Source organism: Narcine bancroftii, chromosome 4 (assembly GCF_036971445.1).
Source record: "Narcine bancroftii isolate sNarBan1 chromosome 4, sNarBan1.hap1, whole genome shotgun sequence".
NCBI classification, from domain to species: domain Eukaryota; kingdom Metazoa; phylum Chordata; class Chondrichthyes; order Torpediniformes; family Narcinidae; genus Narcine; species Narcine bancroftii.
Window position 1 is genome coordinate 116,619,739 of NC_091472.1, and position 11,514 is coordinate 116,631,252.

The window sequence follows — 11,514 nt, forward strand, 5'->3', positions numbered from 1 at the left end:
GTCGGATCATTCCGGACTGGTCGGCCACCTGTGAAGAGCTCCGGTCTTTTGCTAATAAAAGCCTTGGTTTGGATCAACAAGTCTTTGGTTCTTTCGACGAGCTCTACAGCAGTGCAGTAGGCTCCACTGCTGCAGGAATGGGAAACAGGTGGATCTCCTAGACACACAAGAAACTGCAGATGCTGGAATCTGGAGCTAAAAACAATCTCAATGAAGTATTCCAGCCTGAATGTTGATGCTCCCACTGACGCTCTAACCTTTTGCATTAAGTTTATTTGTTACATTTTACCTCAATATTCTATTGTCACATACACAACTTCAATGTACATATGCACCAAAGTTTTTACTTGCTGCAACCACACAGGTACTTATGTAAATAAAAACTATACAACACTTTAAATTACCCCAGAATGGAAAGAGATAGTAAATATAAAAATACTGTAGATCGATAAATATTCCATTACAGACAGGCAAGGAAAAGAAAGTCATGTCTCCATTAGTACAGAGAAGTCATTTTTGGTGCCAGAGTAGTTTATGATTCGTATAGTAAGGGGAGGTTCAAAAGACTGACAGCCATTGGGGAAAAAACCCTATTCTTGAACCTAGAAGTGGTAGTCTTCAGACTTTTGTACTTTCTTCTCAAAGGTAGCAGCGAGAGAGAGGTTGTGGCCAGGAGAAAGTTTCTTCAGGAAATTAGATTGTTGTTGAGTAGGTAAACATCGTAGGCCGAAGGGCCTGTACTGTGCTGTAATGTTCCATGTTACCTCTAATCAACACACAGTCTACTGGAGGTACTTAGTCTTGCTGAATGATTTCACCCACAGAGTTGATCATTCTTTTTCTCCCACCTCAACCCGCTGAATTATTCCAGCAGACTGGTGTTTGCTCTGGATCATGAGCCTGGACAATTTAGAGCTGCTCTATGTGGGGGATTGCCCCAGTGGAAGGCAACGAACAAGGGATCTCCACACAATCCAACAGAGAATCCAGTTAAAGCCATGCCTTCATTAATTCCTTAATCCCCAGGGGATTTCTGTGCGGTTCAAGGCTAGGCAGTATAAACATTGGGAATGAGCTCGCAGACACAAGTGAATTTCTGAATCCAAATTAAATCCCTCATTGCTTTTGGCATTGCTATTTACCTGGCTTTCTCCCATAGGCAAAAATTAGTGAATTTAAATAATGTCCATTTTGAATTGAAATGTGTGATTTCCCCAAAGACAATTAATGGGGAGATATTCATGTTGGGACCATGACTCCAAAGATATATAAATTAAAATGTCGACAGGCATTTTTCCAAATTACATTTATTATCAAAACATGAGGACAAAGAATTCTTAATTAACTGAGCCTGGGAATAAATGGGAGGCTCATTCTGTGTCTTTAAGTTAACTTTGTTAACTGGTTTAATGTAATTTATATTGATCAGGGTTAATAAAACTGTGTGCATTCTGATCAGTATTTCTTCTACAGAAGCTGGAACTATTGGAGGAGGTACTAAATGTGGATTTTATTAATTTGCTTTTTAAATACCATTTTCCATTGGAGAGTTTTAGAAAAGGAAGGTGTGAATTTGAGAGGATGGATTGCATCAGAAATTATTCAACAGCTGGTGCTCCAACACCTTTTGCGGACTCAGTAGAACCTCTCCCATATTCCACAGGAATCTCTCCTTGGTGCCCTGAATATTTGGGATTTGCTGAGTGTTGGGGAAGCCTAGGCCAAAGTGAATGAGCTTGTTCTCCACAGTGGGTGGCATAGGACTTTGCTTAGTTCGTAGAATCACACAACACTACAGCACAGATACAAGCCTTTTGGCCCATCTCATCTGTGCCAAATTATTATTCTGCTTTGTCCCATCCACCTGCACCCATTTTCTCTGAGATGTAATGTTAAAGAGATTCTGGAGAAAATTCTAAGATGGATAAACATCAAGGGTCGCAGAAGTGCCAGGGAGCCAGGGATCACAAACTCATCTGTTTACAGTCTCAAATGAGTGGTTTGACCATTCAGGGCCAATTTGAGAAGCAATCTGTTCAGCCAGAGGTTGTAGATCTGCTCATTACCAACACTTTTCCTTTTGTAGCAGAGTTAAGGTTCACTTTCCAACTTGAAGATTTGGGATCAAGCGTGAGGTTAAACCGTTGCCTCCTGGTAGTGCTTTCTGATGTTCCAGAAGAACACTTTCTTCAGTACACTGAGCTGGAAATGTTTACAGAATGCCTTCATTAAGCCTGTCCAACATAAATAACATTGGAACACATGAGAAGGACACAGTACAACTGGGTCAGGCAGTGAAGGTTAATCAGGTTATTATTTGGGGAGAGATTAAACCGGGTTGCCCTTAAACTCCATAAAATTTGGAAGAATGAGAGGTGACCTCCTTCAAATGTACAACAGTCCCCCAAGAGTAGTGTCAACTCGATCTTCCCCCAGCAGGAATGTGTGGAACTAACGATCACAGTCTCAAAATGAGGGGTCAGCCACTCAGGGCAGAAATGGGAAGATCATTTCCCGGGAGGGCGGGGGAAGAATTCCAGAGATTTGGGGCAGTGCAGTGGTGCAGATGGTTGTCGAGCTGCTGCATCCCAGCTCCAGAGATCCAGGTTCAATCCTGACTTCAGTCTACAGTTAGAGTTGCAGTGAGAACACACGGGAGACTGCAGACACAGGAATCTGGAGCAGACAACATTCTGCTGGGGGAAATCAGCAAGTTGAGCAGTGTCCATGGGAGAAGAAGGCATGGTCGACATTTTGATCCAAAGCCCTCTGCCAAGACTGGAGAAATGTCTACATCCACATCCACAAGCTTCCAGCTGGAGTGAACCATATCTAAAGGACTCATTCAACTCCTGGCATCTCCAGTCCAGAACTCCCCTGTGTCAGAACCTGACAATGGGACTGAGAAACAGGCCCTTCAGCCCATCTTGTCCATGTTATCCTGTAATCCCATTTGCCCATGTTGGGACTGCAGCCTTCTGTGCCTTGCCTATTTAAGCACCTATTACATTACACTTGCTATCGTCCCTCTATACTCTTGGTCTTGATGAAGAGTTGACCATTCTTTTTCTCCCCATGTAGATTGACTGGCTCGCTGAGTCCCTCCAGCTTCTCATTGTTTACTTAAGTCTCCAACATCTGTTCCTCATCCTGATAATCAATCTCATTGTTGTTATGGGTTTACTTTTCAAAACCTTCATTTTCTGCTTTAACCACAGTGACTCTACATTTGGTTGTGAATGGCCTGATGCCATTAAAAGGGTCATGCAAAAACATCAGACATCCTTTGACATAATGTTTTGTTTGAATTTTCTCTCCTTCACTCTATCAATAGGACGAGCTTGAGATTTACCCTTCAGCTTGTGGAGTGGGAGAGGGCTTCCACTCGTGCAGAGGGACTTGGGAGTGATGGTACACGAATGTACGAATTGGTGAAAGTGAGTTTGCAGATGCAAAGGATAATCAAGAAAGCACATGGGATATTGGCCTTGCTTGCTGGAGGGATTGTATTTATGAGTAGGGAGGTTCTTCTGCAACTCTACAAGATACTGGTGAGGCTGCACCTACAGTACAGTGTGCAGTTTTGGACTCCTTACTGGAGAAAGGATAGACTGGCTTTGAAGGGAGTACAGAGGAGATTTACCAGGTTGATTAGAGAAATAAAGGGGTTATGTATTGGGGAGAGATTTGAGTTGCCTGGGAACATACACATTCGAGTTCAAAAGGATGAGGGGAGGGGGGGGGCGTCTTATAGAGCCATATAAAATTATGAAAGGATTAGATAAGATAGAAGCAGCAAAGTTGTTTCTATTGGTAGGTGAGACCAGAACTAGGGGACAAAGCCTCAAGATTCAGGGGAGTAGATTTAAGACAGAGATGAGGAGAAACTGCTACTCCCAGAGAGCACTAAATCTGTGGAATTCTCTGCCCAAGGAAACAGAAGAGGCTGACTCATTGTATATACTCAAGGTTCAGTTTAGATAGATTTTTGCACAGTAGGGCAAATAAGGGTTATGGGGAAACGGCAGGTTAGTGGAACTGAGTCCATGACCAGAGTAGCTGTGATCTTATTAAATGCCAGAGTATACTCACCGGAAGGATGGTCGACTCATGGTCCTGATTCTTATGTTCCAATGTTATGAAGCAATCTACAGTGAAAATTGATTCCATCAGGCACTCAGGATGAATCTCAGAATTTATAAAGGTCTCTGTGTCTCCCTCGGGTCTTCAAAAGCACGCAGTAAAGATTTGGTTCCTGACCTATAAACCACTCACATCAGAAATAATCATTGGGAACCAGGCAATGAAGAGGAAGAAACTGAAAACCTGTCACGATTCCACTTGGATTTCTGACACAGCCATCCAAGCTGACCTTGGCCCGATTCGTCCCTTCCTGTTCCAAATGGTAAATACATGGGGTGAATTCCTGAGATGATAAATTATACCCCATGCCATGCTCTTCAAGATCTTGCATTCACTCTTTTAACTTAGTGAAATGTTCCAAGACATCTGATGCAAGACAAAAATTCCGGGCCAAGTTGTTCATTGCAAGTGAGACTGAAATTTTTTTAAACTTTAATTTCATTTAAATTTAATGAATCCGCATAGTAGCAGGCCTGGCAGCCCACGAAACCTGTGCAGTCCATTCACACCCAATTGGCCTACCAAACCCTGCACATTTTTGGAGGGTGGGTGGAAACTGGAGCATTCGGAGAAAATCCGCACAGGTCAAAAGGGAGAATGCACAAACTGCTTACAGACAGATCGCTGGTGCTGTTAAGGCATTGCACTAACTATGCCACCGAAAATTGAGGCAATGCCAGTTTGGGAGCTGAAGCTGGCCGAAGGACAGTGTAACAGGTGGATGTTATGTCACAATGAAGGAGATAGCCTTGAATTTCTTCCTGATGTAAAGACACTCTGGATTATTGCACAACACCTTGCCCTGAGTTGCACTGTACAGCACTGAGGGAGTGCTGCATCATCTCAAAGACATTCAGCAGCTTGAAGACTTCAGGGAATGGAGACCCAGTTAGTGTTTCTCCTTCAATGACCACAAACTTTGAGGTAACCATCAAAAAGGCACACTCCTAAGGTATTTGAGGAGATTTGGCATATCATCAAAAGAACTTCTACAGCTACCTTGGAAAGTACACTGACCAGTTGCATCAGGGACTGGTTTGGAAACCCGATTACCCAGGAATGCAGAAGGCTGCAAAAAATGACCAACCTAGCCAGGTCCATCACGGGCACCAACCTCCCATCCATTAAAGGCATCTATGTGAGGTGGCTGCCTCAAGAAGGCAGCCACCATCATAAAGGACCCTCACGACCCTGGTCATGCTCTCAATGCTACCTCAAGGCAAAATGTACATGAACCTGAAATTCAGTACCTCTGGCTTCAAATCCAGTTTCTTTCCAACAACTATCAGGCTCTTGAACCTCCCCATACTACCCTAACCAGAACACTACACCAGGACCACCTGTCTCTACTATTGAGTCAACACATTATTTTTGCTCTAATGGTTAGGGCAAAAAAACATTCATTATTTATAATTCATTTTTTTCAATTCCACTTTATATTTTTTAACCTTTTTACATTTCTTGCATCTTAATTATATTTAATTTGTGATCGTGTTTTGTACATCCCAGTGTAGCTGCAGCAAACAAAATTCTCACTGAATCTTTGCGTTCTATTAATGTATACGACAAGAGTTTCTCATTTATTCACTCAGTAATGTTTGAAAGACCTTGTTGCCAGTTCTTACAAAACACCAGTGCACTTTAGTCAAAAACAAACATCCTATTGTTCTCCCATCTCCCTCCTCCCTCCCACCCCCCATTTCACTTCTTACTTGATTTTTAATTCTTCCCAACTTGGTTGAAAGTTTGTTGATCTGAAACATGATCTATTTCTCTCCGCACATACTGGCTGATAGGCTGAGAATCTCCAGCTTTCTCAGATTAAAAGGTAATTGATCGTTTGTAAACCGATTCATGAGACTTTTGGGGTCCTTTCAAATCTAGGTTCTTGATGATGGCAAGATTACAATTCTCAGTGAACACTTAAACTGTTCATTATGGGTTCAGCAGTGAAAGGCAGAACACTTGGGTTTTACTGCAAATGGATTGTCGTTTTCTTGTATAATGAGGCTTATTGTATTCAATTATGTGGTAAATGAAGTGTGATATTAAGCTCTGTAGCAATAAAGTGAAGCTTCACAAAGTTCAAATTCATTGTGAGTGGGTTACATTATTAGATCTCTATGCTCCCTTTAAAGATTAGCACTTGATTCCAGAGATGTGTTACTCTTCCCAGTTAAACTTTCAGACTCCTCCTCTTATCTACCCCTTGAACAGGACCCCATTACTCTGGTAAACTCCTTTCTATACCCTCTAACCTCATTGCTTCCCAATCCCACACTGCCTGGCTCTCTCTGCTACCCATGATCCACAAACCCAATTGCCCTGGTAGTCTTCCCATGTCCCCCCATGCTCCTGCCCCACCGAAATGGTATCATTATACCTCGATTCAATTTTATCCCACCTGGTCCAGTTCCTCCCTATCCCTATCTTACATGCTCTTCGTCACTTCAACAACTTTCATTTCCTTGGCTGGACCACCTCATCTTCACCATGACTTCCAACCTCCATAAGAAAGACCTCCAAGAGTCCTAACCAGTCTCCCTCCATAACCATCCTCCTCCACCTAGCAGGACTTGTTCTTACCCTCATTAACTTCTCCTTTGACTTATCCCACTTTCTCCAAATCAAACGTCTGGCCATGGGTACTTGCATGTGTCCCAGCTATGCCTGCCTTTTTGTTGGATATGTGGAGCAATCCATGTTACAAGTTTACACAGGCAAAGCTCCACAACTCTTCCTCTGCTACATTGATGATTACATCAGTGCTTCCTCCTGCACCTATGATGAACGTGTCAATTTTATCTGCATTTCTACTAACTTTCACGTTGACCTTAAATTCACTTGGTCCATCTCCAGTAACTCTCTCTCCCTTCTCAATCTCTATAACCATTTCCAGAGAGAAATTATCGACAGATGCCCACATTAACCTGGATTGCACCTCTTCCCACCCTGACTCCTGTAAGGATTCTATTCCTTTATCTCAATTCCTCCATCTCCACTGCATCTGCTCTCAGGATAAGGCTTTCCATATCAAGTCATCTGGGATTCTCTCCTTCTTCAGAAACTGTGGCTTCTCCTCTACTGCAATCAACTCAGCCCTCAGCTGCATTTCCTCTAATTCCCACACATCTGCCCTAGTCACCTCCGCCCCAAGATATAACAATGGCAGGATTCCTCTTGTTCTTGCCTACCAACCCACCAGCCTCTACATCCAACCTATTCTTCTCAACAATTTCAGTAACTATGAATATTTCTCTATCATTTTATATTCATTATCTATTCTTTTTATCATGTGTTACTTGTTTGTGTATTTTATGTTCCTGCAATTGTACTTTTGTGCATGAAAATAAATTCTCTCAATTCTGGCCAGGCTTTATTCCAGAGACCTGACAGCCATGGCTTGTCCCTAACAGTTAGTCCTCCAACATCAAACATTTCTACAATTGATTCCACCTGCATTGAATTCGCCCATCGTCATTGAATGAAGATCTACCAGGACCAATGCCTGAAGAGGGCGCACAAAATCAGTGAACCGGTGCGGACTCGAAAGGCCAACATGGCCTGTTTCCGCTCCGTAAATGGTTATATGGTTATATGGTTAATCTCATTACCAACTCATTAATTTACAGTGGCCAATTTACCTACCAGTCCCCCACAACTTTGGGGTGTACAAGGGAATCAGAGTATGGGAGAATGTACAAATTCTGCAGAGACTGTACTGGATATCAGGATCAAACCTGGGTCACTGGGCCTCCACCAGCTACTCCAATCCCCTGGGGAGGTGTCCTCTTTGCCAAAACTGCTGGCTGCCCCACATTGATGCTGCTCATCTCACTTGAGTCAGCTCACAACCCAGCTCCACCGCACCCCACCCCAACTCCCCCCCCCAAATCCCCCCCACCCCAACTCCCCCCATCCTAACTCCACTTGCAGTTGCAATGTTTTTAAGGAACTCTCACAAGAGCTCTGCATCAAAGGTGTTTAGTGGCAGTTCAGGGGTTGCACATACTGATTCCAGAACTCAGTCCATCATATTGCACCTCTCTGTGGTGTTGTGGTTTGGTTTGGGTCTGTAGCTGGTGAGGCCAGTTCAGGATTTATTGACCCCAGAGGTGGCACCATTTGCAGGCCCTGTGCATTCTCTGTCACTGCCCAAGGTAAAGAGCTCTAATGAAGGATTCCTCTGCAGCCCAGATGAGGATCTTGCTTGCTGTTGCTCCATCTGCCCGGGACTGCTGATCCACAAAACCAGAGTTTAATTTAGAGACACAGCACAGTTACGGCCCACGAGCCCACGCTTCCCAATTACATCCTATAACCCTGTACGTCTTTAGAACATAGTAGGAAACAGGAGCACCCAGAGGAAACCCACGCAGTCACAGAGAGAACATACAAACCTCTTACAGACAGTGGTGGATTCCATCTCTGCTTGCTAGTGCTGCAATAACATTGCACTAACCACAACACTAACCCTTCTTAATTGAAGCTCAGAGCAATGGCAGGTCCCAACAGGCAGGGACGTCTCCAAGGGCAACAAGACAGGGCATGAATATGTTGTAGCATTTACTTTGGCTGCAATAGGATCCCTGCCCCTGTTCACTGAAATCATTAAATCATAAATCAGTGTCATTGATTCCACTGAGCTCAGGCCATTTATCCCATTGTGTACATTCTGCCTTGTAAAATTTCCCTTGAAGTATTGTCTTCTTGGTTAAGTTTCTGAGAGAAGATTTCTGGTCCATGGGGTCCTTTTAGACTCTTCTTTCATTGTTAAAATTGCTTCTGTGGCTCCTGCAATTTATTCACAGTCCCTCCTTTGAATCCGCTATCAGACGCCGAGTTGCAAGGAGCAGAGTTGCATTGCACCAAGAAATTTTGGCTCTGCTCCCACTTCATACAAAACCAGCCCTTCAGTTTCTAGTCTGTCGGAGAGATGAATTATTTCAATAGCTCTCAGTTATTTTACAACATGGTTTCAAAGTGAGTCCACACTCCTGCCAGTCATCAGTTCTTGTTTTCAGGGATTTGAGTGTTTGAAGAAGTTCTAGGCTTGAATAAATAAACAGTCAACCCCATCCTCAAAATTACTCAGTAATGTGTGACACAGAAAGCCCTTCACTGAGTAAATTGCAAATTTATGAAGTTTTTTTTACATAAACTCTCCAATGTTGAGTTTTAAACTTAGCTGGTAGCTCATATGCCTCTCATTTTCAGTAATATCTGTGTTTGTAGAGCTTCCATCCTATTCCCACTGCAGAAGTAGTGTCAGGGGGACCTAATTTATTTGTCAGTTAGTTCGAGTTTATTGTCACAATACATCTGATACAGTAAGAAGGGATCTCTCCAGCAAGTCAACTCTAACATGCATACACCTCTACAAAGTAGAAGAGCAAGAGCATATTACAGTGTGCAGTGATGTAGTGAAAATAATCCATTAGTATGTTGCAAGACCATCATGAGGGCACTGTCATGAGGTTCGTTCAGGAACCTGATGGCTGTGGGGGGAAAAGCTTTGAGCTGTTTGTGCGTAATCTCATGTTGGGATGTGAGGAGGGAGATGAGAATGTGTCTGGGGTGGGAAGGGTCCTTTTGTGTGTTGGCTGCCTTTTGCAGGCAGTAGGAGGTATAGATGGAGTCCGTGGAGGGGACGGGTTTGCATGATGTTCTGAGCTGAATTCACCATCATCTGCAGCTTACGATCTTGAGCAGAGCAGCTCCTATCCCATTCTGTGATGCATCCAGCAAGTCTGCTTTCTATGGTGCCCCTGTAGATGTTGTTGATGGTTGAGGTGACATACCAGACTTTCTTTGAAGGAAGTAGAGGTGTTGGTGTGTTCCTTTACCATTGATTGGTCCAGGAGAGATCATTGGGAATGTTTACTCCTAGGAACATGAAGCAGTTTACCGTCTTCATTTCAGATCATTGATGTGGACAGGGGAGTGGTTTGTACCCCCATTATACCCCACTCCCCCACCTCCTCTCTCAACCCCACACTCCCCACTCCACCAGTCTACAGTCAGTTCCTTTGCCTTTCAAGGATCTGGCAGGCAGTCTCAGCAGAATCTAGCGTGGTCCTGCCATGCTGACATTAAACAGTGGAACAGACTTGTATTTTTTTCTTGTATTTATTGTCTCTTTTTAATTCAATTAAAGTATGCTAGTGTCATGTTTTGTAGTAGTACTTTTTACAAAGTACCTGTTCAGCTGTAGCAAGTACAAATTTTGGTGCTTATGTACATTTTACAAGGTATATGACAATAAACTCCTTATCATTTATCATTAGTCTCACAGACTGATCTTTCTTTTCATTGCAGTGCTGTACTCTGTAAACTGTGGTCTTTACCTAGCTGAATGCATGTTAGAGATAACGTTTGACTGCTCGTAAAAGAACCCTTCTCACTACACTATGTGTAATGTGACAAATGAACTAAAAACTAAAACGTCATCTAAATAGACAGGTTCTGATGAAGGGTCTTGGACCAGAAATCTTTCCCTCTCCACAGATTTCCTGTGTTTTCTAAGTTTTGTGTCATAGGGAAGAGCCTTTTGCCCAAATTAACTTAGGACAGGTGTTGGGAGAGGGGATACATGTCATTAGTTAATTGTCTGCACAATTTAGTCGAATGGGTAATCTGGTGAACTGATTGTGTTGACAAAACAAAGAGGAAATATATAACAGGAGAGAACACTGCCTTGTCAGCTGCTGGCTCTGCAGGGATAGGCAGGCTTAATGAGCGTGCTTGGGTTCGATTAGTTTGTGACAGTTCTCTCACACACTACTTGCCATCCTGAATCAATTACAGGCCCTGAAATTTGCTTTCCGTGTACACAAGTGCATCAGGCAGCAAAACAGTGTTTGAATCTGCTGGGCTGGGTGCCAGTAACTCCATTATTAATTGTAATTAATAGTGCCTGCTCCTGTTTTATTAAGCACTTTTTATAGTGTGCTAAACAGAGAGTGACTTGTAACACTTCCCCTCAGTGCTCCCAAATGAACTCCAGCTGTAACCAACTGCTGCTCCCTGGCCACTGAGTTCAAGTCTTATTGCAGAGATCTGACTCCGGAATGCATGCCAAGAGTTCCCAATGGCAGCACGGTGGGAATGCCACCTTCAGTGATGAGGTCCCTCTGCTGAACATTGAGAACCTTACTTCCCTACCTATACCCAGTAATGGCTCTAAAGGGTCAGTCATCTCACTGCATTGATATTGGCCTGAATTAAGTTTAAATTCAAGTTTGTTCTCATCTGACTGTTTACATACAACCAGATAAAACAGCATTTCTCTGGACTATGGTGCACACACATGCACACAATGTATTACTTACACAACACATAATAATTACAAACATAAAAATATAATCTAAA

At 43.1% G+C, this 11,514-nt stretch overlaps 1 long non-coding RNA gene across 1 annotated transcript; it reads right to left on the reverse strand.

Annotated features, from left to right (window-relative positions):
• Positions 1-361: 361 nt before the first annotated feature.
• On the reverse strand, positions 362-8,637 carry LOC138759933 (uncharacterized). Its single transcript, XR_011355241.1, has 3 exons — positions 8,544-8,637; positions 4,093-4,148; positions 362-2,234 (listed from the first exon to the last, which is right to left on the reverse strand). It is a non-coding gene; the product is annotated as an uncharacterized lncRNA (long non-coding RNA).
• Between the last annotated feature and the right edge of the window lie 2,877 nt (positions 8,638-11,514).